General features: G+C 41.7%; 1 protein-coding gene across 2 annotated transcripts in view; it reads left to right on the top strand.

Annotated features, from left to right (window-relative positions):
- The window catches only part of CAPN6 (calpain 6), a 69,728-nt gene that overhangs the window by 10,238 nt on the left and 32,970 nt on the right, over nt 1-26,520 (top strand). The gene's annotated exons all lie outside the window — the stretch shown is intronic.

Genomic DNA, 26,520 nt, shown 5'->3' with positions numbered 1-26,520 from the left:
AGAGAGTAGGAAAGAGAAGAGTCACAGTCTGCCCAGCAAGGGGTCTATCTGAGGCAGCAAACAGCAAGGCACCATTGGTGGAGTGGTCTTGTTACACTAAAAAAATGCTTGGGTATTTCTAACTGCCACCAATGGAATGAATTGAGACCCTTCATTATCAGCACATACGCACTTTCTGGTCAAAGCAAATGGATTCATTTCTGTTCCACAGGGAACCAACTTGTCGTTCCAGAATCAGTTGGTTTGCTCTCTGCATAGTGCCAAAAATAAGAGGAAACCAAGTGTCTATAGTTGGCTGCCAGGTTACCTTGTGTATTAACTATACTGGAACCACAAAGCCCAGCTACATACAGGTCTTAAGAGCTTTGAATGACTTCTGCAACATAAGGCAAGATGCTCACAAGCTACTCCCAAGGAATACTCCACTACACAGATGTGTAGCTGATGCAGAGGAGAGAGGATGAGTTCCCAAGAAGTGTCTAAGCAAACCTTTGTTCTGTAGTGAACTCGATACCCTCTTCCTTGGCTTTGTTTCAGAGAGGTTCTGGTGAAATCTTAGCAGCAAGTTTTACCCAGAGGGAATGGAGAGTTTTCCCTTATTGATTGATATAGTCTCTGGTCTCTGCATGGCTATGCTGAAGTTACTGTGGATTTTGCCTTTGACTTCTATAAAACCTTGATTACGCACTAGTGATTTCATATTCAAAATGAACAGCTATTGTCTGTACACAACCAATAATGCTTATGTCTGTTTGCCACTTTTACTAGCATCTTAACAGGAAAACAAATAAGTCATTCGCCTCTAATTGTGACTAATGTACTAGACATTTCAAATTGTTAATACTACTTATATCTGGGATCTGTTAATTGGTTTGCTCTGAGGTTTTATGCTTCACACATCTTGTATTTATAAAGTAGTTCACAGCCATAAGCAAATAATTCAGAAGAACACAAAATCATTCCCAACTTTGACAATGTGGCTTTCCATCAGAGAGTGTAATCTGTTCTCATACTCTGACAAGTGTAATGAAGAGGACGGTGGAAGCCTCTAGCCAGATGAACAGTGTTTTTACCCTTTAGCATGATGAGTTTGTCCTTTACTTCACCCATGTCCACTTTTGGGATTAGGGTTAATCTTCTGGAAGCACAAGCTTGGGTGTCTTTACTTAGAAAACATGATGCCAATGACAATGTCATCTACTTCATATGCAGCTGGTACTGTTCCCTATCCTCTGTGACAGGGGATAACAGATAAGGCTGACCAAGGTTGTCCTGTATTTGCCAGGATGGCATTAGACTGTTGTGCTGGGTTTTTTTTCTTCTTTTTTTTTTCCTGGTGGTGTTCACTTCTCATAGCAGCTTCAATACTGAAATTTCAGTGAGCAGAGCAAGGGTTACTTTCCTGCTTTTCCATTTTAGTTTTCCAAGTAAGACATGAGACTGAAGAACGGGGAGAATGAATTTGGAAAAAAACATAGGCATTCCAAAGTTTGTGGGTTTATTTTTATTTCTGTAGTGCTTTCCTGTTTATTGGAGTCTTGCATCCCCTCTTAGAAGGGGAAATAACATGCACCCAGTCACAGCGAGGTCAGGGAAAGCCTTTGTTCTTCTTAAGAGATGTGAAGCAAGAGCTAGAATCTACACAAGGATGCCATTTTAGGCCATTCTTTTGTGTGTGTGTTCATTCAAGGTGGTGATCAGTGGTACAAAGTCTAGTTGAAGGCCAATAACTAGCGTTGTACCCCAGGGGTCAATACTGAGTCCAATCCTGTTCAATATCTTCATTAATGATCTGGATGATGATGTAAGGGCATTGGACTAGATGACCTCCAAAAGGTCCTTTTCAACCTCAATCATTCTGTGATTCTGTGTGCGATTCTAAAACTGTGCCGTCCTTGCTCTCCTTCCTTGCTCCAAGATAGAGCAGCTCTTGGGGCCCATGTGGGGCTACTCCTACAGAGTTGTGGAGAATAGCTAGAGTATCCCAGTCTTGCCCTTCTTGGGTGGGAGAGGGAGTTGATGCCTAGGAGGTGGTGGAAGCTGCCTTTGTTCTCATGGTGAGCCTGTTAGAACATCTTGAGGGAGAGGGGCTTGCCTGTGTGCAGCAGAGCAGAGGTGAGGATCTACTTCCCAATGTTTGTTCACAGGTTATCTCCTCTCTGCCATATGGAACTGTATTGTAGTCTAAGTTAACTGGCTGAATGCTTAATTGTCCTTTTGGAGTGATGGGCTTTCCAGAGTGTTTCCTTTTTTGGAGAGGGAAATGGCCTTGCAATATGAACATAAGGTGAAGGCCAGAACTGTCATCTACTGAGACAGATTCTGAGCAGGCTACTGAGTCGTCTTGCCTCACCAACTCACCCAGAAACTACAGCTGTGTCTCCCCCAGCCACCCCAAATGTTTGTACAGCATCTTGAATGTGAAGGAGCTAAATGGTGATACCCTGTTTCCTGCCTTCCCGCCATCTACATAGGCAGTGGATAGCCTGTCCAGATGCTGGTACTTGTTAGTACAAGCAAGCAGCTTGTACTAGTATTTTATAAAATAAAATTAAATTTTATAAAATTTTATAAAATACTAGAAAGCCCGTATTTTAGCCTCAGCTCACAAATATGCTCATGCTTTGTTCAGTTACCCTAAATGGTTGGTGGTGGCCAGACAGAGCAAATGCTTAAGAAGAGTATCTGTATAGTCAAAAGGGTTTTTTTCTGCTCTAATGGAAAAAGGAGTATAAGTGAGAGAGAGGAAAGAGGAGGAGGGGTAAAGGGTTTCTTCTACTTTGTTTTTGTCCTTGGATCTGCACCTGCAATGTTAAATATGTTCTGTTTGCTCATTCCAGTCAGACTCACAGCGATAGGTCATTAACAATCTGACATTAATTACTTGTTTCGTACTTTTAAAGTCTCTTTGGGAAAGAGAACAAAGAGAGGGTAGTGTTACTTCTGTGGCACCCCAGTATTTAGAAGCTGGCGAACACAAAAGGCACTGTGTAATTACCGTGCAGTCTCCCTAGGATGGCGTGACTGTCCAAAGAGAAATGTTGTTACGGAAAGATCATCCAACAAATAAGAGCACTGCACACCGCTTATGTGCAGTACTGGGTCTTGGTTTCTTTGGGTGCAGTGTGGCACGGTATGCAGCTGACAGGCCAGGCTAGCAGGTTCTGACTGTACACAGGAGCTTAGGTGCGTGTTTGCTGATAATGCTGTATTTCAGTGCTGGGCAGTAGATGAACTCAAAAGGTCTGACCCCACCTGGGATATCTGATGGAGCTGGCTGAAACATGGAATTGGCAAGTTGTAGCACTCTGAAATTCCATATTTTATTCTAAGTAGGAAAAAGAAAAGTCTTAATGTGCCAGAAGATTTGCCTAAAAATGAGCTTGGACCTTATTTCTGTATCGTTTCGTTTCTGCTTCGTTTCTATATCACCTTCCTTTGTGACACTCTCCACACCAGTGATGGGTTATGAAAAGTGAAAACAGTATAAAAATGCCAAATTGTTTTTCACTTCTGGGAAGAAGATCTGGAAATGTTGGACTTGATTTCATAGAAAAAATCATCTTTGTCAGAGTGACATTTTCTGACAGAATTGTTGACACAAGACACTGGTGTCAGACTGCTGGCTGTGATTTCCCTGGCAGTGGGTGTCTTGCCCCCTGCCCTTCTGGGCTGCTGTAGCCCCAGGGGAGGGGAGGGCCCATCCCGGCCAACCCTTTGGTTGCTCAGCCCAAGGCAGTTTATAGGCACTTTGGGCAGGACTCGATTGCCCAAAGGTTAGATGCTGGTAAGGGATGTCTGATGTGGGGCAGACACCACCAGCTCCCATTACAGGCAGTGGAGAAGAATTGGTGTATTTAGGGTGTGATTCAACTGACATACCTGAGATGCTGGCTTCAGGCTGAGATGAATCCTGCCCCACAAGTGCCTGGTGTATGCCGACCAGAAGTTCAGAGGGTGAATTCAGGTGTTGATGCCAACAACATGAATCCTTTGCTGATGTTTCAGGATGTTGGGCTCTGCTAATATCTCAGTTCCTCTGTCCACCTGTAAAATAATAACTGAGCTGAGCATGACCATTTCAAAGGTGCAGCATCTTCCAGAGCCCTTCAGTGTGCAGGAAGCCTCCTTGCTGTAATGCGTCTTTATGAGGTACAGCTTATTCCCTCCTTTGCCCCTGACACCACACCGGGACGTGCTCCCACTGCTTCTGTGCTGTTCCAGGCTGCCACTGAGGGGGACTGGGGTCAGCAGATCCCCACCTTCCTATTGCAGCACCTGCACTTGACTCCCTTGCATCAGACGAGAATCGAGGTATGTCCTTCCTTCTTCTGTTTGCTCACACCATCGCAGAGGGACAGTGTCTCTGCCTGTGCTGGGGGAAGTCATGCGGGGGCTGATCAGAACTGTCCTCAGACAGAAGGGCTCAGTCTGTAAGCAGGGATTTATAAATGGCTGTTTTTGCACAGCTGTTTTCAAGAAGTGCTTTTAGAACCTAAAGCAGAGCTGAGGGATTCTCCTTTTTAGAACTAGCCCCCCACCACTCAGATCAAAAGCAATAACATAAGACACAAAACACCTGAAATTTTCTGTGGGGAAAACCTGCTGGTTTGTTAGAAAAAGAGGAAGAAAGAATCCCCCCACCATTGGTGGGGGATTCTTTTCTGCCCATTGATATTAGCATCAAAGCCTATCTTGCTCTTTTCCTGTGATTTCCCTGGAGTTTCCATCCCCTGTGCCAGGCTGAAGTGGGGCTGGGGGAAGCTGTCTCCTGCCAAGAGGTAGGAGAAGCCTCTTGCCCCCCTGCTATCTCTTCTGGCCCCAGGATGTCCTTGGCCACCTGTCCTGGTTAACCCCTTACTGAGGACAAACACTGCCTCTGTGTGGTGGTCCTGGTCAGCATCGGCTTTTAGCAGTCAGCAGCTCTAGTGAAAATACCTGGGAACGACAGTCGCTCTGCTGAAAGGATATTTTGTCTGTCTTATTTTTAACGAAACCTCGGGTTTGTCTCAATTTTTTCACTGAGCACTGACCTTGCAAAAAGTATTAAATCGCAAGGACATCTTTGTCAGCGTTAAACAAATAGCAGTGATCCCCCAACCAGGGCAGGCATCTGTGTGGGGAAAGAGTGGATAAGCTTGCTTCAGAGATAAGCAACATTCTTTAGTTATTCATAAAGGAAAATAATAGTCTGATCCTACAGAATGAGAGTCTTATCATGTGCTTTCCTGGTTTCCCTGCTTGACCCTCTGTTTTATAAGCCCTGCTTTTGCTTTCGTCTGCATCTTCTCTTTATGAAAGGGCTATGATTGTACCCTTATGTTCTGGAAGGACAGAGCTGGTTCTTTTTCAGTAAGATAGCACAGAAAGACACTGTATGACAGTACTGCTGAACTGCTTCCCAAGAAAACCCCTCTTGTGTCCCAGGCCACAGGAGGGACTGCTGCTGTGTTTGATTAAATCCCCATTAACTCACTGGTGCCAAAGGTCAGATACCTGACTCAAAGTGGACAATTGCATACTCACCGCCCACTGCCTGCCCCATTTTCCTAGAAACACTGCATGCTATGGGCCCAATTCCCCGCTCTTCCCACCAATTTTCCAACACTTTCAGAGGTGGTTATCACCATGCAAGTGAAAAGGATCATGAAATAAGGCACTGTGTTCTGCAATGATACAGCAATGGGAATAAACAGAATAAGTGTCTCCCGAGTTCCCAAATTGGGGAGAGTGGGATGAGCAGATTGATGTCTTATCCAGCACTGTGTGAGGGACTGAGGTGCCAGAGAACTTGGGACCTCCAGCTTCTGCGTCTGCACATGTTTCTTGAAGGTGGCATTGGCTCTTGTTTGCTTCTAACTGGTGGAAAATGATCAGTCTCAGGAGCTAAAATATCTCCGTATTTGCAAGTGCTGATTTGAACCTTGGAAACCTCCACCACCTCTATAGCTGTCTTAGAAGATTTTGCCCTCCTTTGGAAGGCAGAGGAGGCTCGGAGCATGCCTGCCTGCGCACTTAGTAGTCTGGGTTACCTTTACATATTTTGCATTAACGTTCTCTGTTCCACATATGTTCTCTGGTGACAAAATTTGTGGTCACAGTAAGCAGTCCTCCAGAATGTTTAACAGTATCCCAGTCCTCAAATTTTGTGGAATGAGCATCATGAAAGACTTGGCTGTCAGGTGTAAGCACACCTGGGTTAAATGCCCCTCAGAGAGAATGCATGGCTTCATCATTTGATTCCTCTGCCTCTTCTGTAACTGCATTGCCGCAGTCGAACCCTATTTTCCAGTTTGACTGTGAACATGACCAGAGATATCTGCTTATGTTTGGGACTACGTGTCAGAGTCCAGTAATGCATGTAGGAGAGGCACTGGAGAGGGAGGTATCCTGGCACTGCATCTGCATTTGAGCAGTTGCCCAACAGTGCGCTGCAAGAACAGTTTCAGGGCATGGAGCGGAGTGACAGCTCATTGCACCCTGGGATATCTGCCAGGATGGGGCCTGGGGATAATCCAGAGCTGGAGGTGAGTGGAGATTGAAGGGGAATACCATAAACTGGCGTGACAAATTGATGTGAACTCTTAGCAGTACAGTGTAGTTACATTGCTGCCTTCTGTGTGACAAACTGATTTGATTGTAACAGCCCCTGTGAGTAGTGACACGTCTCTGGTTTGCCAGATTCCCTCCCCACGCTCCCAGCTCTCTTCTGGAGCGTAGCTCTTGATTTAATGAGCACTTTTTCAGATCTGAACGTGCTTATTTCTCCCTTCAGCCTCCTCTTTCCAGTTAAAAATATGGGGCAACGCCAGTGCTCTTGCTTAATCACAATAGAGGTCCCTCCCCACCCCCCATCCTCGCCTCTCAAGCTTTGCAGGATGTGATTATTGTTTTTCTGTGAAAATATGACTTATTCTGCAAAGGCTGCTGACATGTCCTGAAACAGCCAGAGTTTTGGGTTTTGTTTCCCTGTCTATGCCCAGAATTGTCCACGTTTCTCTGTTGGTGGTGGTGATTGACTCTTGTTGAAGTGCAGATGAACACAAGTTGCAAAGCCCTGTGTGCTGTGACGTTTGAGTTTGTACTTAAAATACTGGCACATGTGGAAAGTGCCTGAATCTGAGAGGTGAGGAAATGTGTTTCAAAGTGTGGTGGTGAGCCTCTGCTGAGCTTTGAGGGAGCTCACAAATCCTTTTATGTGCCTCAAACCTATGGAGGCATTGATGGGAATACAAAGGTAGTTTCAGGTTGTAGGTTTTGTGAGCCATGCACCAGTGTCTTGCAGCTTGCTTACTTGTTGTGCTTCTCTGGAATGTGTTTGTATGAGAAAAGGACTGTGAAAGACCTGGCCTTGCACTAACATGAAATAAATCTTAACTGGCTTCTTTTTCCTTTTGCATCTGTCACATCCTAGATCATAACAGCATAGATGATGTCCTCCACAGACACACCAAGTGAGTTTGAGGTACCAACTGTAACCTTCAGTGGGTGACTTTCAGACATTGCACTCCGTTACTGGTGCTTTATCGGGCTCCTAGAGGATTATAGGACTTCCTAGATTACACTATTTATCATTTTAACAGGCACTTTTGTATGCAGTAATTAGCTGTGATTACACGAGTGCAGTAGCAGTGAGGCTATTTGCCATTGTTACAAATAGTTTTACTTGCCATTAAAAGCAGACTTAGCTTGTGATCTTGAGCTCCACCTTGCTCTCAGCTATGGAAAACATTGTCAGATGTTTCTTTGCTAAACATACATGTGTGCATGTTGTTTAGCATGCACATGTTGCATAAAGGGAAGGGCTGGAGTGCACCTAAATTTTTATAGAAGAGCATAAGCCTTGCAGACTCAAAAGAAGTATAAAAGGTAACAGGCAAAGTAGGCTCTGACCTAAGTTTACACCCTTCATCTTAAAGAAATAGGAAAGAAATTAAGAGCTAAACTCTGGGAAGCAGTCTGCCCTGGAAGAGAATCGGAGAGGTTGATGGGAAGGTTTCTGTACACATTAATAATGTTTTCTAGGTTAAAATTGCGGAGGCAGAGAGAAGACCAGGTAGTTCTCTAGATAGGATACGACCTTCTCTTAGTATGGAGGGGGTGGGCGAGGGGACAGCAATAGGTAGACAGGGAAACCACCAGAAGAAAATTATTTTTAAATGATGGTAAATGATCTTTTCTTTCCTCATTAGCTACGTACACGATGAACTGTGTACCCTGTAACCTGCAAATGAAGTCTAGCACGGCTGAACGTTTTATTTGATAAAGTGTTACAGCATCCTCGGTGCTTGATTGTACTGAGCTTGGCTGCAGCCATCTGTCATTCTCATGCAGGTGTTGATCTGCACAGGAGAAGTAGCTGCTTGCCAAGGGCTGGCTGCCATAGCCCCCGCAGTGGAAGTAAGGACAAGCTGCTCCTGGGGAGGAAGGCGTTAAATCCATCCCAGCTGTGGGAGCTCAGATGTTGGCACAGCTCCCAAAGATGCATGTGGCAACACAAAAGCATGCTCTTCACACCCGTTGCCCTAGCAACTGCACATTCGTATGGCAGGGATTGGCAGTCGGATCCTGCAGAAGATGATGCAGTTGCAATTAAGATGAATTGTCTTCAGGTTGTTAGATTTAATTTTGAGCTAGGGGGGAAGGGGTGGGGTGATGGGTGAACATTAGTGATGTTAACAATGAACAATTTGAGATCCTGCTGTAGGCAGGACTCCATCATGCTGTGTGTTTCTTTAAGGGTAAAACTAGTGCTGGGACTTGGCTTCTGAACCTTGTTTTTCTGTTGGAAAGACTAAAAAAATCTGCCTCAAGAGCTTTATTTGTTTAGTGAGGGTAGATTTAGTGGAGTTAGCAATCTTCTGTACATCTCAGCTATTGCTGTTCTTGCATTCTGGTGATCCACAGACTGGAACAGTAGGGTTTTTAAAAGCCCCATGGAATTGGGCTACTAGAAAGAGGTGTCCAAAAGTGGAGGGCAAGGTCTTTCAAATCCAGGTCAAAACAAGTCTTATCCTTACTGTAGGCCTGTAATTCTGGATCAGCTGGATTCAGAGTCTGCTTTCTTGTTGTCTTATTTGGTAAAATCGGTTGATTTGGATCATTTTCACCAGCAGTGGGAAATGTAATGTTGTAATCTTCAAGTGGGGTGGTTGCCACATGGTTTTGCCCTGGAGTGCTGAGATAGAGGTGGTCAGCTATGATTTGGTGCATGAGAGGTACATGTGAATCCATTGAAATTCGAAACATTATAAAGCACTTAGCAGCACCCTGGCATGTCTTCAGTATATTGAGACTAATGTTTCCCATGCTTTTAAAGCCCAGCAACACTTAATCAAAGGCAAGAACACTTAACAAATCATTGCTTAAAATGGTTCATGCAACTGGTTTTATTCACTATCAGTTACAAGTTCCTGATCTTGTCTCTAGTTGCACTTCAGAAATGGTTTTCAAGTCAACTGAATGTTCATGACAAGTCTAGGCAGTAAAGCCCTCTGTTCATGGGACTTAAGTGATGTGAATGACCAGGTAAATGTGGGGTGCTAAAAATGTAAGAGAAATAGCAGCAGGAAGTACTGTCTTGGATGTTTTTTCTGCTCCTGGAAAAAGAATAAATACTAAATGATCTGCCTGTATTTTGAAGGGGATATTAAAATCTAAATGTTATAGAAATATTAAGGAAGGGGGTGGATCAAGCTTTTAGCATTTGGTTTAGATATTAATCATTTCATCTACTGATTTCTACCTGAAGAGCATTTCAGTTTACGAATATGAGAAGAATATTTGTATGCTAAAGTACAGGTACTTTGTGCACACAAGACAGACTCAGTGAAATTCTGTGAAAGGTATGTCGATGTGCTTCTGCGTATGCCCTCTTCCTTATGTGAGCACATCACATTTAGGTTGGTTGGCTTGGAGACTGAATACATGCAGTTGTAATGGTGGTTTCTGTTCTGATACGTAATGAAAAGGGACCTGTTGGAATTTTTCAAGGAAGAAGAAATGTGAGCACAAGCAGACAAGCAACTCTCTCCATTCCACCATAGCCCAGTGCTTTAAAATGTTGCATGGGATCTTATGGACCAGATCTTCCTTTTGTTGCTTCTCATGCTTTTCACCAGCAAATTGAGCATTCTTGGGAATTGTCTTGGTGCCTGGAATATTGGTTACAATGGGGTGGGAATCTGGAATTTATGGCCATGAGTAATGTGGACGACAGAAACTTTACTGCTGGAGATAATAGCAAAAAAATTGCTCTGAATTGTGTCTCTCGTTCCCACAACAATAAAGTTTTATGAAATTATGTTAACTAGCTCTAACTTTAAAGATGAGGCTTATGAGGTATTGGGAAGAGTTGATGACTTTGAAAAATAGGCTCTCTGAGTGATCAGACACTGGTAGCTTCAAATTTACTGCCATGGTTAGAGAGCATAGAGAAGATTAATAGAAATAAACTGATCTTGATCTAATTTTATTTTATTAGTTAGTATATTTTTAAAGAAACTATTTAAATAAAATACCTCTAGGCTTGTGTAATTATGTTGTAGAATAATATAGACTGTTTCTTGCATGAGTGAAGAAAAAGGTGAGTTATTACTTTTATAATTCACTTTCCTGTCCTCTTATATTGTCAATGGTAACAGTGATAATAACCTAAATACAGTGATAAACCTAAATAACAGTGCTAATAATTTAAATACCTGTATTATGTACTGATCTACAGAGATCAAAAAAGTAACTGGAATCTATTGGAACTGGAGTTCTTGTTTTAGAACCAGGAACGTTAAGTTCTCATACAGAGGATCATAATAGAAGAACATTGTCATTATTACTGCTACCCTAATATGATTCTGTAATAATTTTAAAATTAATAATAGTCCTGGCTGTTCCAAGTAATTGGTCTTTTTGCGGAGCAAACACCTGTTGAAAAAAAGGATGAGGTTTTTTGGGGGGGAATATTCAGTTGAAGCAATTTAAAAAAAAAATAATTTTTTTTTTAATGTTGCGACTTTCCCCCAAATACACTAATAAAAATGAAATGTTTCTTGAATGTTTTTCATGGAGAGAAGGAAACATTTTCCAGCTATAAAGGCACTTCCTCTGCTGATCTTCTAAGGTACTTGGAACAGCATGTTCTGATGATGTCCGGCCAAGTAATTCCCTGAAAACATCGGGGACTTTGTTGTGTTTCTTTCTTTCTCCTGTTATTATTTTTTCCTAAGGTTTTGAGTTTTTGGTTTGTTTTTTTTTTCACTGAACATGTTCTGAAAAGAATTACTTCTCCCTTTGCAAGGGAACACACCTTCACGTGTTCCTCTCCTCCTTGTCTGCTCTCTATCGCTGCTCTTCTATCTTCCTCCTCATATGACATTCCTTTGCTCATGTTATTTGCAGAAATAAAGGAAGCAAACTGTCCAGGCAAATCATCCAAACTGCTGTTGTTTGTGGTGTTGTAGCTGATGATCTAGACATTCTGAGGAGAGTCATGCTGGGCTTTTCCAGCCCTTTTCTTCTAGTCTCTGTGCTTCAGGACCTATTTTTAGGACGCTGTCAGCATAATTGCCTTGCACAATAAATAGGTCAGATGTGGTGAGGGTACCAGAGCATGCGTGTGTCTGTGTGTGTTTCTCGCTCTTCTTATGGTGATTTGCTTTGAGTTTGAGGGAAACGGGTGCTTCGCTGAGGAGGAAGGAGGTAAAAGCCCAAATGAGTGTCATCCTTTTCGGGCAGAAGAGTGCTCAGACTGGGTGTTCATGACTTGCATAAGATGCTGTTGCTTCTGTATCTGGGATGTGTTGTGTCCTGCTGCCTCAGAAATTGGGCAGATGGAGCTGGTAGCCAAAGTGAGTTAAGAGCAGAAGGAAAGACCAGAACCAGTGTGGTACCCTTTAGCAGCACCCTGGCAGATGAAGCTAGTGGGCTACTTGCAGCTGTTTCATACAGTCCATTGCTCTTACTTGGCCGAGAAATGGCAAAAGTGGCGGTTTTTTGGGGGGTGTGCTTGTGTGTTTCACTACTGGGAGGCGTTTTTTTTTCCAGCTGGCTAGAAAAGGAAGAAACAAACAGGAGCATTTTTGTTATATTAGCCGTGTAAAACATGGTTGACAGCTCACAACATCTGAAAGCAGCCTGGGAAAACAGGGAGACTCCAAAGGAAGCACCAAAGAGCATACAATTTAGTCTCCTGTGTTTAAGATGAACATCATTATTCATCTGTTCTTGTTAGCTAATCTCTTACAGAGTCAACTCCTGTAGAGTGAAGGGAAGGGCCTTTATTGTCAGAGTAGAAGAGACAGCTGCCACAAGATATCCCTCCTCCAGCACTTGAGGATGCATTATGTTGATCACAGTAAAAGGCGAGTAGCCTGGATGGGAGACCATCCTGGGTCAAGGTGCCCAGGCTGTGACCACTGTGCTAGTTCATGTTCAGCACAACACTGATCCTTTCACAGTGGCTGTGACACGCTCTGCTGCATGTCCTGCCTTATCTTCCAGCAGGCGCTCTAATTGGAGTTTATTGTCAGAGGTTTGGGTTGGAAAATGCGTGTTGACTTTGTCTGCAGATTTGGCCTGTTATTACTCTAAAGTAACCTCTGTCACCCAAACATCAAAGTAATAATTAACAGGCTTGTCTCTGCAAGTTTGCTGTGCATTGGACCGTGCAAGAATCCTGTTAACAGCAAATATTTTGTATTTGATTGCATTTTGCTAGAGAGAGAATTTTAAAGGTGAAGCAATATAAACTGCATATACAACTATAAATTTCACCAATATAAACCCCCAGCAACCTGAAATCTTGATTCACTTGCAATAGCATTTCCACCTGTGACAACACCAACCCAACTTCTAATATAAATATGAAGCCTATATGATGGGCTGTGGGTGCCAGAGTCACTATGCACTAAGAAGTTTTGTGTCTGGTCCCAATGACTGTTAATAACTGCAAGTGCTTCACACTCACAGGTCCCCCCCCAGAGCAGGCAGGCATGGTTGTACGTATATGGACATGGATGTACGTACATGGACATCGGACAGGGACTTGGGAAGCAGAATGATGCAGTGGGAAGAAGGATGCAGCAGTGCTTTGGACTTGTGTTGTCACACCAAGGCAAATCTGTGGCATTTTGAAGGCAGACAGAGACACAGAGTCTGTGCAATAAAATTTGAGTGGTGTTAGCTTTATAAGGGGGATTTAAAAATTTTTTTTCACGTTGAGGTGAGTCAGTATTTGCGTGCACTAAGAGTAGTGATGGGAAAATAGTAATATTCCAGATGGACAGTACAGCCATCTGCTTTTCTAGAAGATGGATCCAAGAAGTATGGAGAAGTTACTGGACAGAGCAATCATCAAATGCAAAGGGCTGTCGCAGATGTGTTGTTAAGCGCTTTCTTTCCCAACTGTTTTGTTCCCGTAGTGCGGAAGTGAGCAGAGCTGTGTGCGGTGCCCTGAGGACTCCTCTCACATAACCAAACAAACAAGCAGGGATCTCTTAACTCCCTTAATCCATTCTGGCAGTTATTGCTGGCAGTGGCCGGGATTCAAGTCTTGAGGGGGTATGTACAGCTGTGTGACCCTCGTCCATGTCCCATTTTCTTAGACCAGAATCTGCAGTTCAAATCAAGGCTGAGGTGTACTGGGGAGTTCAGTGTGCTGTGGCTCATCCATGCTTTAAATAAGAAGCCCTGAAAACTTCATGGTATTTCATTCAGATGGGCTCTGTTTCTGTGTTTGAGAAGGTTCATCAGAAATAGGAACAGGAACTCTGCTTTGTTCTAGGTTTTTGTGTTTCTCCTCACCTTTCTGCAGCAGACTGGTGACGCCTGGTCTGGCAGCATGCTTAGCCCTGAAGAGACCTTGATTGTGCTTCTGGGTGTTAAGAAATTTGAAAAATGAAAATGTGGGAGAACTTAGTGCTCCAGAACTTGGGAGGGGAGGTCCTCACTTTTTGAGATGGATGTTTAATTTAAGAAGTGCTACTGGGACTGAAACAGATACTGTTTTATTCTCCTAAGGATGTTATTTTAGAAAGCATCCTTTTCTAAACAATAGGAATTTACGAACTTAGTTAATTCACTCTCATTCCCATCAATGATATAAGGCGGTGCACCTTAATATTAATAACATGTTTTTTGGGGTGAAACCCTGGCCCCTTTCAAAGCCTTGGGATTTTCGCTGTGGTCTGGGTTATCATCTTGCCAGTCCCCCAATGCGCTGAGTGTAGGAGGCATTGTGAAAACATTGTTTGGCATGTTTCCATCTTGGTTTCTGACTGGATAAACCATTCCTCCCAGGATATTTTGTTCTTAATGTTTTCAGCTGGGGAAGTTGTGACATGTTTCTTCTGAAATTGCCAGAATGTTCCCAGAATAGAGCAGTTGCTCACCCTTATTTCATTAATTCCATAATTTTATTTTTATTTTGCCTGGAAAATCTTGTTAAAATGGAGCTTACCCAGAAAAAGATTAGCAAGGAACTATAATGCCTTCAGCCATCAGCAAATACCTCATGTCTAACCTCTCCGTTACAGTCTGGTGACTGAGTGGACCCTGTATGACGTGAACTTGATGCCTCAGTCCCATTTCTGGTGTCACTTCAGAAAATTCTTTGTTCTTAGTTGTACCCTTCTGTGTTGGCTGTGTCGTGACAGGAAGCAAAAAACACAGTGCCACCTTGCCAGGATCCCTGCCCTCCCTCCTCCAGAAAGCTTGCTGAAGAGCTGTGAGTTCAGTGGATGTCCTGCTATGCAGCTGCATCCTTCCTCCCCCTTGTCTCACAGGTACCAGGGCAGTGTGAGGCATGGGTTCCCCTTTTTTGTGGCGATATCCTTAGATACACTCACCCTTCAATGAGTGTTGCATTGATTTAAATATGATGGAGAGGCAGTGTTTTGAAAGTGGCATCTTTCTCAACAGTATTATTCACCCAAGTCTTCCAGGGATATAATTATGAGCAAACATTTGTAAATGACATGCATGCTTGCCAAGCAGACAGCTCTCCAGATGCCAGTATTTTGTTATCTTCTCTCTTGGCAGTTTTTCCAGTTTATATTTCCCTCCTTCAGATTGGATGGAGGCTTTCTTATGTTGTTGTGGTTGTTTCCTCTAAAGAAAAAATACTAAACGACCTCAGTGTCACTTCTAGAACATAAACAGTACAATTCCAAGGTTCTGAATGTTTCTTTAAAGTTTGAAATGTCAGGTTTTATTTAGTTGGTTCAGTCGTCATTAGATGAAAACTGGTTTCTCAGAGTCAGCTTTTATTTGTCCTGAGGCAATGTGATGATGGTAAGAATGACATGGTAAAATTTATTTTGAGCCTGTAAAACAAAAAGCCCAAGGATCACATCCTCAGCTAGCATAAGTCTTCTTACAGTAATTGTTAGTTCATTGATTTAGTCTTCCTAAAGAATTAAATGTCTGGCTTCTCTGAAGGAAAAATTATAGCCCAAACGTGCCAGTTGCAAAGGAAATTAAGGTACTGTTCTGTCAACACTCTTCTCCAAGAGTGGAAAGCATCCACATCCAAAAAATGCTTTGTATGTTAAGAGCTTTATGCTTTTCTCATTTTATTTCCATATTTAAAAGCTATTTGGGATGAGTAAAGTCCCAGAATTTGAGGTTTTGTAAGCCATTGTATTTTAGATTTGCAAAATAATTTGTTTGAATTTCATGCTGTTTCTGGATGATTTAAATGTATGTTTCCTTCAAGATTAATTCTATTTAAAAATTAAATAAAGATGTGTGTTTTCCTGGCTAAAAGGAAGCTTTTAAAAATCCTTCACAGCTGAAAGAACCTTTTAGAACTGCTGTCTTGCCTGAATGTAGCATTGTTTCTAACTTAATCGTAAAGGGTAAAACTTTTTGAATTTGCATCTTTTCAAGTTTGCAGGAAATAAAACGTTCTTTCTCAGGAAAATAGACTTTGTTAAGAGCAAATGTTATCTTCCATTTTTTATGCATGAAGTGAAATTTTGTCTTTGCATATTTGAGTTTCAAGCTCAATTAACTGAAACATGTTGTAGTGTAGGAGTCAGGATCTGAACTTTGGCCAGTGTTGCAGGTGTCAGAAGCCATCTTGACTTACTCATGTGCATCAGGAAATAGAATCTCTGTCCTTGGAGATATTCAAAAGCCGTCTGGGCATTGTCCTGGGCAGCCTACTCCAGGTGACCCCGCCTGAGCAGAGGGGTTGGACAAGGTGACTTCCAGAGGTCCCTTCCAACCTCAACCATTCTGTGATCAGGGAGAGGAGAGTTGGGCCATGGGGGATTTCAGGGCAGAGTCTAATGAGCGTGCAGTTGGTATGGGGTCTGGGACTCCCTTGTTGAGTTGGATAATTAGTGTCCATACGGTCCTCTTACTTTCATCTCAGTTTTCTGATGTTGAGGCCAGTTGGTCTCATGTGTGTGCAGTCATCCACGTGCAAATATTTATATAATACATGTATATACATACATCTGTACATGCTCTTTGAGTTGGGAAGGCAGGCCCTACTTCTTATCTTCACTCCTCAAATGCAGAATACCTTTAGCCTCTTTAGAGGCTCACAAAATCCTCAAAAATTCACTCCCTAACTCCCGTATCTATCTGTTTCACCAGAAATAATGAAACATACAGCTTTATACAGGTGTTTATTTAATTGGCTGCAATATTTTGGGTGGAAAATTGGCCCTGGAAAAGAGCAGAACTGGCCTCACTAACTAGAAAGGCCTTCAGGACTGGGCCTGTCTGATAAAGGGTGTCTATGCTGTATAAAGCACATTGAGGTCTGATTTTTGCCTGGAGACAGCATTTTCTTGTCTGATAGAGTGAATAAATAATCAAAATAGGTTTTCTTCCTAAGACTGTACCAAACCTTCAGTCCTGTGATGGTGAGAAAAAAATTAAATCTCATTTAGCAATGATCCAGCTGTGAGCTGAGATTTGGTCTGCAAGTTCAGAGTTTTGTTGCTGCTTCAGTTTTACCATAGGCACAAGCACTTGTGGGACTGATGAAGAACATGAATGCAGGGCTTTGCTCTCCCTAGGTCACTAGGATAACCCTATAGATAACTGGATCCATTTGCAAAGACTTTGTGCAGAGCTCATCTTGCTGTAGTTTTTGTGCATGATCACAGTTATCTTGTTTTCTCCTCCCTTCAGGTAAGGGGCATTTAAGCCTTGGACATCTAATTTTCCTCTCTAAATGGAGATGTGAATCCAGTACCATTCTCCAGCCTCTCCTCCCTTCTCTCTCACTCACTGATTCTGCTCTCCACAAATGAAAGTTCTCAGAAGTAATAGTTGTCTAAAAGCTGCTTTCACATTTGGGCACATGATCTAATTGATAAAACAGCTAATGTCTGGACTATAAGAGGAATAATTCAAACTTAATCCAAACATTTCAAATGTAATCCGACCATGGCATTTCTCATCCCGGTCTTAATGGGCTTTCTCTCTTCCTAAGAGCATGATGAATCTCTCGTGAACAAAACTGTAGCAGTATCTGTCTATGGATAGAGGTGGATTGAGGGGCCTTGCACCTCTGCTTATATAAAGCAAAGACATCGCCTTCTTGGCTTAGCTAAAGTGGTGATGATTTACGGTTGAGAACCTGGCCTGCATCTCTACATTTGAATAGAATGAAAATTATAGACACTAAGGGGCATGGTGTGCTTGGAAGAGACAGGGACACCATGCTAAGTTACTTCTGCAGACATTCCAAAATCTGCAAAAAATTAAAAATAAAAATCCCCTCTAGCGAACATAATACTTAAATTATAAGACAAGAAAAAAGCAACACGGGCAAACGTCAACATTATTAGAAACAGGCCCTTCTCCTTGCCTTTTGAGAGTTAAGATATGTTTCCTTAGGTTTTCCACTAACTTTACTTTGACTGTTAGACCCTGATTGAATGAAATAATTAATGTGACTGATAGTGTGAGGGTGGGGTTAAAAGGTGACTCATGATTTTCTCTTGGAAGTGGTCTGTGTGTTGAGCACTAGCAGAGAGGTTACTGGAGACACAAATGAGCCAGAATGATTTCAATGTCCCTGATGGGGTTTAGAGTTCCAGCTGGCTGAGATGGTTTTCCTGGTACATCATAAAGAAATTAAACCTGGCAGGAGAGGAGCAGTGCTGGAACTAGAGTGTTCTCCAGCACTTAGAGGTGGAGCACTGTGCTCTAAGACTAGCTGGAATTTGATGTCTAGTCAAGCTCATGTTTGAGTTATCAGCACCTCTCAAACTTCTCTTCCTGGGAGACAAGCAGACTGTTTCTCACAATAGAAGACCTTGGGACGTTTCTGTCTTCTCAGATGATGGGAGGCTTGAACTTCTCACAGCAATTCCTAAATGTTCATAGAGAATCTCCATCTTTAAAGGAAATTTTATGGTGCTTTGAACACATTGTAATAGGAATGGGAGGTCTGGATCCCTTCTGTTTTACCCAGAATGTAACTTCAAATCTGTAACTGCAAATCAAACGGGTCGTGCTCTCTGGAAAAGTGTTGTGAGGCTGGCCCCTCTGAATATTCCTATGGCTGGTAGTAGTCATTGCAAAATATAAGTGGGAGCTTATTGGCATTGCCAGGATTTCTAAACTGGTAAATCAGGAGGGTAATTTCTCAGTGATGGCACTGACTCGCCTCTTGGCCATCACTGACCTTTGTTCAGTTCCTGCTCATTTGGTGATTTTCTAAATAGACAGTTCTACAGAGCCTATTGTTTTATTATATACATATATGATCCTCTTCTTGAAGATAAGGAATCCCATGTGATCCTTAATGAACTACCATCCATTCTGATACACACCCTGATCTTTGTACTAACTTTATTTGAACTGAGGAAGATGCAGGTATGTTAGCAGTGAATTTTGTGATAAAATGATTCTGGGTCTTCTGTTTGCCGTATTGGCTTTGTCTGTTTTCTGACAGTTGAATAACATCTTTGTCTTAGGCTGGCATCAGGCAGATGTAATGTTAGTGTTTAAGAAAGGAATTTGCCTGAAATGAAGTAGTGAATTCAAATCAGTATATCTATATCACATTGGGAAAACCAAAAATTAGCTCAATAAATGCAGTGAAAGTGCTATGTAAAGAAACAGCATGATATAAATAAGAAAAAAAGTTTCTCATTATGTCTTTGCAAGCAAGAGGTGTCTTAAGCATCTGAACAATTTAAACACAGAGATGAAACTGACTGTGCTTCAACTGGGATAAAATCATGACCAAGTAAACATTCTGACTCAACCCTGGCAGCCTGAATACTCCCAAGGAGCCAAAGGCTTTTGTCAATATATCTGCCTGACTGAATCTGCTCTAGTCTTTGTTTTGGGTTGAAACAGAAGAAAATTCTGGCTCATGATAGGGAAAACCATGACAGTGATCGTGAGCTTGGAGTCACTTGCATTTGGCATCAAAGTAAATAGAGGTACTTCCCAGACTGAGCGAGGTGGGAGGAAAGGGTATCTCCAGCCTTGACGTTAAGCAGCCAAGTAATTTTGGTCATATTTAGGGGATGCTCTGTGATCTGCAAGGCTGACTAGTGTCAATGGAGAACACTGAGGAGTTAGCAACTTGCCGTCAGGCTCTTTGTTCCTTTTGGCCTTTTTGTCCCCCCCAGAGGAAGCACAATTATAGTTACACTGTCTCCTAGTCTGTGTCTGTCTGTTCCCTTCTTCCCCCAACAATGCTTTGCTATTGACCAGTTTCAACTCAAAGTTTGGTAAATGGGTAGATGTCTTCATGAAACTACATGTGCCATGAAAACAGGTAGTTGAGTGGGAACAGGATACCCTGGGAAGAGGCTTATCCTTCATTAGATATCAGAGTACCCACAAGAGAGGGAGATACCAGAAAGCAAGCTTCCTAAACAGATCTGTGAGATATGGAAGTAGTTTCCTTACTGATTCCTTCTGAAACATGTTGAGTTGATAACAGAATGTGGGGAGGAAAAGCAAATGTGAGAACATAATGAAAGAGGCAGAACTAGAAAGGAGGGTGCCTGGTTAAAGTCTGAATTAAAGTGAATTCGTGGATATAGTGGCAATACTGGCCATCATCAGCTGCAGAGATGGCATATTAGTCACACAATTACCCTTAAAAAGTTTACCCTTTAGCACCTAATATGGTTCCTTAAATTTCAAAAACTTCCTGAAGTTTTGACATAATTAGGAGGAAAGGGGCTTATCCAAAAATGTTTTATTCAGTTCAGTCCTCTAACAGCAATCTATCCTAGGCAAAATAAGAGCTAACCAACATGAGAGGGAAAAGCATGTGCTCGATTGCTTGGCAGGTATGACAACTGTGACTTTGCTTAAGTATCTTACTTTGGAAATCACTGTTGTGAGGTTTTTCAATTTCACCACTCAAAAGTGAAGAAACTTATCTCATGTGCTGATAACTTTATTGCTAAATGAACATCTTTCCAAGATAAGGTTTTAAAAGATGTTTTAGAAATAGAAGCTGCTGTTTATTGTCAAGATGTGTAAATAAAATACTTTCTGGTAGTTTCCGTGAATTTATGAGAGATGATCCACTGATTTGGCTGAGTCATAAAAGTGGTTTTAGTATTCAGAAGTAAAACGAATGCTGCTGTGTCATTTTTGGTGCAACATTTTTTATAGCTCAGAATTTGAACTCTTAGGCAAACAGTGAGATTTCTTAAAATGGGAAGGTGGTTGGTTGTTCAGACAGGCATCACATCTTTTGGGTTCTCTCTCTCCACCGGTCTATTTGTTTTGTTCCTTAGCAACATTTCCTGTATTACTCCCTTTGGCTGCAATTGGCACCACTGGTGACCTTTCTGACCACTCTGATGGGTGCTGGCATTTATCCTCACTTCGTAGCACTTCGCTGCCCTGACCTGTGCTAGCACCTGGACAGCACTAGACGCTGGTGGCACTCTCCTGGCTGCAGCTCACACCCAGTCTGGGCAATGAATGGAAGGAGTGAGCTATACCAAAAGGCTCAAGGAATAGCCTGTTGGGAAGGCTTTTCTCTAGAGCTTGTAGATGAGTGATCAGGTAAAGTTCTGATGGCGTGAAAGCACTATGGTTCTCTGCAGGGTATTGGGCATATCTCTGTGTTACTAAAAGACAAATACTCCCTGTTTTACATGATCTGAGGCTGATCTTTGCCAGAAAGGATGTCCAGACTAGAATTTAAGAGTCTGATCCATGTCCTGTTGGAACTGAGAGGCTCCATTGACTCTGACTTACGTAGGCTCAGAAAAGTTGGGTTGTGCTGGCTAGTACAAAATTTCTATTAAAAAAAATTTTTCAAAATCCAAAATTTGATATATTTCAAGTCATCTAATAGTTTAAGAAGCTTGTGTCTTATGATCAGGATTTTATATACAAATTTACAGTTCCTCTTTTTATGTTATGAAGCAAACATCTAGTCCAGAATGGTGTGGCATATATTCCAAAAGTGTATCTGGGAGGTTACAATGGCTACTCCGTGCACTGTTATCCCAGGCATTAAAATTTTTTTGCTTTAAGCAAGTAAGTGGGGGAGAACACCTCAAGGTGCTGTCTGAAAAAGATGAGGAGACTGGGAGAAGAGCATAAAGGATTTTTATCTTCAAGAAAGTATCTGAGATAAATACCACAATTAGTAGATACTGGAATCGAGGCTGAAACCAAACCCTGCTGGAACAGGGATGGGGAAAGGAGGAACTTGTTGCTGAAGAGGTTTATTCTCTTTACTGTTGTGGTTTAGACTTATGCTTTTTAACCTTTAAAGTCTGTGTATTGCCATTGGACAAGGAAGAAATATCTCCTTTCAAGTAAAACAAACCACCTCCATCTTAATCTGAATTTTCACTCCAGCCAGTGTTTCTTAGATGACCTGACTTTGTTTTTGCCACACAATGCCTGATGTAATACCAAAAAACATCCACGATGTAATAACAAAAAAAAAAAAGGGTGACTTTGCTGAAATCTACCTAATACTCTTTTGTAAATGGCATATTCCCTTTGTCATAAAAGGCAGCGATGAAGAATTCAGTCTGCATCAGTTACCAGCCCCTTGAGACACAGCATAAGATCAGACTGGACAAGCATAGAAAGGTCATGGCCACTGAGCCAAAATTATGCTTATTATCAGGCAAAGAAAATAGCTGCCTCCCCAGCCAGAGATGAACAGTCAGGCGTACAGACCTGGGAATTGTTTATTCCGCACTGGTCCAGTGCTGAATATTTCAGTGTTGTGAAAAATTGTGTGTGACCTTTTCCAACCTCCTTTTCTTATTGTTTTTATTTCCCATCTTAGGGAACTAGTTCAAGAACTTGATTGAAAAACATGTTTTGAGGAAGCAGTAAAAAAGCATAGCTAAATGGTGGGTGGCCTTTTAGTCTGATGAACCGTGAGTGGACTTATAGCCCATGTCTGACCTCAGCCACATTAGTGTGTGCCTGGAAGTGATGTTGGGGAGTCACACTAAACTAACTGTCTTTGAACTTGGCCATCCCTCTGTTACTTGCATTTAATGCAGAGACATTTCTACTGCTTTGGTAGGTTGCTCTTTGCAAAAATAGAGTTAGGCTGGCTTGTATCACCTGTTTCTCAAAAGAAATGTACATGCAGTTTTTTTTGGAAATGCCCTCAATTTCTTTCCTTTCCACTGGAGATAAAAGGCCAATTGGTCTGAGATCGCTGGACTGCTGGCAGCCCATTTGGAGCAGTTAAAACTCACTAAGTAGCACTCCCAAACAAATGGTTACAGCACACATGCAGACAAACTGCATAGCTCATGTGCGATGAGTCTGACTTGTCTGGGGCCTTTCCCCATAAGCTGTGTATCCCCTTGCTGTCATACACATTCTAATGTGTATGATGATGTCTAGTCTAATGTGTCTAATGATTTTGAACTCATTTATGATTGATTTTATTAAATACTAAGGAACAGATTTGTAATGTCCTTATTCCTGCTGATGGGCAGCTCATCCAACAAAAGCTCTTTTGATGTCTACACTCACAGTAGTAAGTGTTGAATATTGTCCAGCCTCAAGTAATATACCTACTATATCTACATGTTTTTCATGGAGCATCACCATCTCAAAATCACAGTAAATTCTTGTAAAAGCATTTTACAAGAAAACTTTGTGTTAGTGGCCCAAAAATGGTGTCTTTTCTGATGGAGAACAATTACTTTTTTCAAGAAATTGAAATATATAAATTTTTAGCCAACTAAAATGATGCTTTGATTAAATTATTCTCCCCAAATTACATCAAACTTGTAGTAGCTTTGGAATAGCGGCGAATGAAGTTCCATACAGATTGGAATCGCTGTTGTGCGAGATGTGGAGGTAACAAGGTATTCCAGAAAAGGTGGTAACATTAACGAATCAAGAGTGGTCTCAGGCTGCTCAGTGTCTGTGTTCACTAAACCAACAATAATCGTTGGGAGATTTTAACTTCAGATTACCAGTTAATACTTTTTTAAAATTTCAGGTAAAATAACCTTTAAAATAGCTATATTCTAGGTTTTAACCTGTGCTACTTTGGATGCATTTCCTATAACTAGCTGGGCCTACTTTTGTGATGTATATTACTGGGTTTATTTGACGAGATCCTCATCAAAGACACAAACGTTAGAAAGACACAAAGACACAAAAAATGTGATCCTCAAACAAGGCAACTTTTCTCTAAAAACAAAGTATTATGAATGCGCTGCAGTTCTGTAGAACGTTGATCTAAAGCATCACAAATGAAGATAATGCTGCAAGAGATGGTATGATATACTTCTAAGAGGGTCCTGCAAGAATATAAACTGTTTCATCCTAGTCTTGAGTGATTTCTGGGATGAAGTGGCAGAGGACTCTAAGAGCTTCAGTAAACACTTTGTGACTGAGGTTCAGGAAAAGGTCAGCCCTGCGGCATATCATTTGTACCCCTTCCAGCAACTGTCAGCATTCTGGATGAGAGCAGCTCTAGCGCTCCAAGGGTCAGGTGAAATCTAGAGGTGGCCAAGATACACACCATGTTGCCCAATGTTTGGGGGTTTTTTTCTTCCAAAACATTGATTCAGATCCTCCCCAAATACATGTGTCCTGTAGGCAGGGCAAGGCTGAAACCCATGGCCTTCACTGAGTATTACTCACCACTAGCCCCAAACTGAAAATGGAAAAAAAGAACACTATAAAAATGTCTGTGATGCATTTGGTTTTGTAACAGAATTTATTGGAGAGGGAGGAGGGGGAATAAGCATTTCTCAATCCCCAGATAACTGAGTTTTCTTTTACACAAGGCTGGAGCAAATTGGCATATTCTTCCTCTTGCGTATGTACAGTTGGGTTTCTTTTTAAAGCAGTATTGGGTATTATCTTGCTCTCGGGAACTGATGTTGCTGGACAATGGGCATGAAGTTTACAGAGGAATTACACATCCTGAGCTCAGGGCGTAGAGACAGAAACCTGAGGGCTAAATCTTCCTTTTGTTAATTTACAAGGCGTAACAGCACTGATGATAAAGTCACTTCCTGATCTCAGCAAGGGCTGCTTCAGTCAGGGTCATATCTGACCCTGGTTTTCTTTAGATGGAGGTTTCTCTGAGAACTGTCCTCCGAGGGGTTAGAGCTATACCACAGGACATGACTGTAACTTAAGACTTCTCTTTTTCCATTCCATAGGCAGAGTTTTTTCAGGCATAACAAGGTTGCAAAAGGCTTTTTGCATGCATTGAAGTATCTAGCGCAGCTGGACTCAGTTATTTTTCTTTTTAGGGCTAATTGCCTTGGCAAACAGCCTGATCTGGAGAGGGTTTCTATAAACATGCCAGCACAGCTGGGATTTATTATAGGATAGACAATCTCTTCTACCTCTTCAGCTACACAACCTCAAAATAAGTGCTGTCTTTGCTACCTTCCTTTAGATGAGGTTGGTTCGTAGTTAGCTGTAGCCAAAGCTGAAGTTTTGCATCCATATTCAGAAAGAATTGCCTTTCCCCTTGCTTCCCTACACTGACCTTACTCTCTACAGGAGTTGACTCAGTAGGATAGAAGAGAAGAAAAGAGAAGAAAATGGAAGTTCTCAGCTCTGACATAATTCAAACTGCTTTAAAAAAAAGTTAAGGGAATGGTGTACTGGGCTTAAGTAGATCAGTCTGATAGAATCAAGGAAAGTGCCTGTCTCCGTAGGTCTTGTGTGCAAGCAAAGGTAGATTATTTTTTATGTTAGGGCTGGGTTCTTCAAAGGGTGCTGAAGAAAGTAAGCTCTAAATGTTACTGAATCCTTTGCAAATCTTAGTTGCACACATCATTATTGCTTTTTTTCTTCTTCCCTTCCCCTGAATCTCTGTTTTTCTATCTGAGCCAGCTGACAGACCCTAATCCATTAAAAAATAATCTTTCCCTTTTCTCAGACATCAGAGATCTCTCATAACGTTTTACAGTGCAGCTTCAGTTAATGCCTGTGAAGATACATAGCTAATTAATTAACCCTTTGAATGTCTTTCTCCCTATTTATAACCAATATTGCATATTTTTTAGTTCATGGATGTTGGTAATACTTGTGCCAAGAGATGCATCTTCAGAGCTAAGGGGAACGTTTTCCTTAGCTAAATTTCTATAAGATTCAAAGTAGCCACTGCAACCTGAAGTTAATGCATATAGTTAATCAGTTATCTCCTGTACTTTTCTGGTGTTTCTGGTCTCAGATAAAACCCCTTTTGGGGGGGGGATCATGACAAAGCAACACACAAACCATTTCATAGCTCCAGTGAAATGGGTCTGTTGTCTCCCATGGTTCACATTGTTTTGAAATTTCCTAAGGAAGATATGTTGTAGCAAAGAAAAGTTATGTTGCCATCTTTCATATTTGTACTACAGTCCAAACATTTTTGCATCTCGGTGAAATTCCTGACTGCAATTGATCAGATCTAAGCAGATGACTGTTAGTCTGATGGTATAGATTGTATTATAAAAACGTATTGTCTCAAATACGTTACTATGTACCAACTTGATTTCCTTCCAGCATACGGTGGGACAGATCTTTTGACTAAGAGAGGAGCAGTAGATCTGATAAAGTTTGACTTTCATAAGACTTTGGCAATATCTGATATGTCTCTCTAAAGTATGAAAATTTGGAATAATTCAAACTTCTGTAATGGGGATGCATAGCTGATGAAATAAATGACTTGGAGCACTCTCAAGCTGGCGTTGTATCGATGGAGTCCTACATAAATCTCTCTGAGCATGGTACTCTTTAGTGTTTTCATTACTACTTGGATAAGGGACTAGAAAGGCATGTATGGGAACACTGTAGGGCACACACTAGGATAGGATTGCAAGCCAGTTGCAGGGTTGATAATTCAAACTTATCTTGATGTCTTGGGAAAATAGTGTGGAATAAATAGGATGGAATTCAGCATCACTTCATCAATGCAACCAAATGCTTTGGTATTAAGTAACTTCATGGCTCAGTTACGGAGAAAGAATGACTAGGCAGCAAGTCCATAGAATAGGATCAGAGGGTGGATCACAGTCTGAAGACAAGTTAAATATGTGAAGTTCAAGTGAAAAAGACAGAAAAATGGGA

This window comes from Mycteria americana, chromosome 10, assembly GCF_035582795.1.
Source record: "Mycteria americana isolate JAX WOST 10 ecotype Jacksonville Zoo and Gardens chromosome 10, USCA_MyAme_1.0, whole genome shotgun sequence".
Classification (NCBI taxonomy): Eukaryota; Metazoa; Chordata; class Aves; order Ciconiiformes; family Ciconiidae; genus Mycteria; species Mycteria americana.
This window is presented reverse-complemented; position numbering and strand designations above follow the sequence as displayed.